Here is a 3,936-nt window from a genome sequence, read left to right as displayed (position 1 = left end):
TACTGTCCTCCTTTCTCTCTCTCTCACTGTCCTCCTCTCTCTCTCTCACTCTCCTCCTTTCTCTCTCTCTCACTGTCCTCCCTCTCTCTCTCTCTCTGTCCTCCTCTCTCTCTCTCTCTGTCCTCCTCTCTCTCTCACTGTCCTCCTCTCTCTCTCTCTCTCTGTCCTCCTCTCCTCTCTCTCTCTGTCCTCCTCTCCCTCTCTCTCTCTGTCCTCCTTTCTCTCTCTCTCACTGTCCTCTCTCTCTCTCTGTCCTCCTCTCTCACTCTCTCTCTCTGTCCTCCTCTCTCGCTCCCTCTGTCCTCCTCTCTCGCTCCCTCTGTCCTCCTCTCTCGCTGTCTCTGTCCTCCTCTCTCTCTCTCTCTGTCCTCCTCTCTCTCTCTCACTGTCCTCCTCTCTCTCTCTCTCTCCCTGTCCTCCTCTCTCTCTCTCTCTGTCCTCCTTTCTCTCTCTCTCACTGTCCTCCTCTCTCTCTCTCTCTCTTTGTCCTCCTCTCTCTCTCTCTCTCTCTCTCTGTCCTCCCCTCTCTCTCTCTCTCTCTCTGTCCTCCCCTCTCTCTCTCTCTCTGTCCTCCTTTCTCTCTCTCTCACTGTCCTCCTCTCTCTCTCTCTCTCTCTCCTCTCTGTCCTCCTTTCTCTCTCGCTGTCCTCCTTTCTCTCTCTCCCTCTGTCCTCCTTTCCCTCTCTCTCGCTGTCCTCCTTTTTCTCTCTCTCTCTGTCTTCCTCTCTCTCTCGCTGTCCTCCTCTCTCTCTCTCGCTGTCCTCCTTTCTCTCTCTCTCGCTGTCCTCCTTTTTCCCTCTCTCGCTGTTCTCCTATCTCTCTCTCTCGCTGTCCTCCTCTCCCTCTCTGTCCTCCTCTCTCTCTCACTGTCCTCCTTTCTCTCTCTCTCACTGTCCTCCTTTCTCTCTCTCTCACTGTCCCTCCTTTCTCTCTCTCTCTCTGTCCTCCTCTACCTCTCTCTGTCCTCTTCTCTCTCTCTCTCTGTCCTCTCTCTCTCTCTATGTCCTCCTCTCTCTCTCTCTGTCCTCCTCTCTCTCTCTCTCTCTGTCCTCCTCTCTCTCTCACTGTCCTCCTCTCTCTCTCTCTCTCTCTCTGTCCTCCTCTCCCTCTCTCTCTCTGTCCTCCTTTTCTCTCTCTCTCACTGTCCTCTCTCTCTCTCTCTGTCATCCTCTCTCTCTCTCACTGTCCTCCTCTCTCTCTCTCTCTGTCCTCCTCTCTATCTCTCTCTCGCTGTCCTCCTTTCTCTCTTTGCTGTCCTCCTTTCTCTCTCTCTCTGTCCTCCTTTCCCTCTCTCTCGCTGTGCTCCTTTTTCTCTCTCTCTCTCTGTCCTCCTCTCTCGCTGTCGCTGTCCTCCTTTCTCTCTCTCACTCTGTCTAGCTCTCACTCTCACAGTACTCCTCTCTCTCTCTCGCTGTCCTCCTCTCTCTCTCTCTCTGCCCTCCCCGCTCTCTCTCTCTCTCTCTCTGTCCTCCTCTCTCTCACACTGTCCTCCTCTCTCTCTCTCGCTGTCCACCTCTCTCTCTCTCTCTCTCGCTGTCCTCCTCTCTCTCCTCTCTCTCTCTCTCTCACTGTCCTCCTCTCTCTCTCACTGTCCTCCTTTCTCTCTCTCTCACTGTCCTCCTTTCTCTCTCTCTCACTGTCCTCCTTTCTCTCTCTCTCACTGTCCTCCTTTCTCTCTCTCTCACTGTCCTCCTTTCTCTCTCTCTCACTGTCCTCCTTTCTCTCTCTCACTGTCCTCCTTTCTCTCTCTCACTGTCCTCCTTTCTCTCTCTCTCTGTCCTCCTCTCTCTCTGTCATCCTCCTCTCTCTCTCGCTGTCCTCATCTCTCTCTCGCTGTCCTCCTCTCTCTCTCTCTCACTGTCCTCCTTTCTCTCTCTCTCACTGTCCTCCTATCTCTCTCTCTCCTGTCCTCCTCTCTCTCTCTGTCCTCCTCTCTCTCTCACTGTCCTCCTTTCTCTCTCTCTCACTGTCCTCCTCTCTCTCTCTCTCTCTCTCTGTCCTGCTTTCTCTCTCTCTCTGTCCTGCTTTCTCTCTCTCTCTGTCCTGCTTTCTCTCTCTCACTGTCCTCCTTTCTCTCTCTCTCTCCGTCCTCCTCTCTCTCTCTGTCCTCCTTTCTCTCTCTCTCTCTCTGTCCTCCTCTCTCTCTCTCTGTCCTCCTCTCTCTCTCTCTCTGTCCTCCTCTCTCTCTCTCTCTCTCTCTCTCTCTCTCTGTCCTCCTCTCTCTCTCTCTCTCTGTCCCTCTCCTCTCTCTCTCTCTCTCTCTGTCCTCCTCTCTCTCTCACTGTCCTCCTTTCTCTCTCTCTCACTGTCCTCCTCTCTCTCTCTCACTCTCCTCCTTTCTCTCTCTCTCACTCTCCTCCTCTCTCTCTCTCTCTGTCCTCTCTCTCTCTCTCTCCTCCTCCTCTCTCTCTCTCACTGTCCTCCTCTCTCTCTCTCTCTCTGTCCTCCTCTCCCTCTCTCTCTCTGTCCTCCTTTCTCTCTCTCTCAATGTCCTCTCTCTCTCTCTGTCCTCCTCTCTCACTCTCTCTCTCTGTCCTCCTCTCTCGCTCCCTCTGTCCTCCTCTCTCACTGTCTCTGTCCTTCTGTCTCGCTCTCTCTGTCCTCCTCTCTCTCTCTCACTGTCCTCCTCTCTCTCTCTCTCTCTCTCTCTGTCCTCCCCTCTCTCTCTCTCTCCCTGTCCTCCTCTCTCTCTCTCTCTGTCCTCCTTTCTCTCTCTCTCACTGTCCTCCTCTCTCTCTCTCTCTCTCTCTCTCTCTGTCCTCCTCTCTCTCTCTCTCTCTCTCTCTCTCTCTGTCCTCCCCTCTCTCTCTCTCTCTCTCTGTCCTCCTTTCTCTCTCTCTCACTGTCCTCCTCTCTCTTTCTCTCACTGTCCTCCTCTCTCTTTCTCTCACTGTCCTCCTCTCTCTCTCTCTCTCTCTGTCCTCCTTTCTCTCTCGCTGTCCTCCTTTCTCTCTCTCCCTCTGTCCTCCTTTCCCTCTCTCTCGCTGTCCTCCTTTTTCTCTCTCTCTCTGTCCTTCCTCTCTCTCTCTCTCGCTGTCCTCCTCTCTCTCTCTCGCTGTCCTCCTTTCTCTCTCTCTCGCTGTCCTCCTTTCTCCCTCTCTCTCCCTGTCCTCCTCTCTCTCTCTCTCTGTCCTCCTTTCTCTCTCTCTCACTGTCCTCCTCTCTCTCTCTCTCTCTCTCTCTCTCTCTGTCCTCCTCTCTCTCTCTCTCTCTCTCTCTCTCTGTCCTCCCCTCTCTCTCTCTCTCTCTCTGTCCTCCCCTCTCTCTCTCTCTCTCTCTGTCCTCCTCTCTCTCTCTCTCTCTCTGTCCTCCTTTCTCTCTCTCTCACTGTCCTCCTCTCTCTCTCTCTCACTGTCCTCCTCTCTCTCTCTCTCTCTCTCTCTGTCCTCCGTTCTCTCTCGCTGTCCTCCTTTCTCTCTCTCCCTCTGTCCTCCTTTCCCTCTCTCTCGCTGTCCTCCTTTTTCTCTCTCTCTCTGTCTTCCTCTCTCTCTCTCTCGCTGTCCCTCCTCTCTCTCTCTCGCTGTCCTCCTTTCTCTCTCTCTCGCTGTCCTCCTTTCTCCCTCTCTCGCTGTCCTCCTTTCTCTCTTTCTCGCTGTCCTCCTTTCTCTCTCTCTCGCTGTCCTCCTTTCTCTCTCTCTCGCTGTCCTCCTTTCTCTCTCTCTCGCTGTCCTCTTCTCTCTCTCTCGCTGTCCTCCTCTCTCTCTCTCGCTGTCCTCCTCTCTCTCTCTTGCTGTCCTCTCTCTCTCTCGCTCGCTGTCCTCCTCTCTCTCTCTTGCTGTCCTCCTTACTCTCTCTCGCTGTCCTCCTTTCTATCTCTCTAGCTGTCCTCCTTTCTCTCTCTCTCTCTAGCTGTCCCCCTCCTCACTGTCCCCCCCTCTCTCTCTCTCACTGTCCCACCCTCTCTCTCTCTCACTGTCCCACCCTCTCTCTCTCTCA

This window comes from Heterodontus francisci, chromosome 12 (genome assembly GCF_036365525.1).
Source record: "Heterodontus francisci isolate sHetFra1 chromosome 12, sHetFra1.hap1, whole genome shotgun sequence".
Classification (NCBI taxonomy): Eukaryota; Metazoa; Chordata; class Chondrichthyes; order Heterodontiformes; family Heterodontidae; genus Heterodontus; species Heterodontus francisci.
This window is presented reverse-complemented; position numbering follows the sequence as displayed.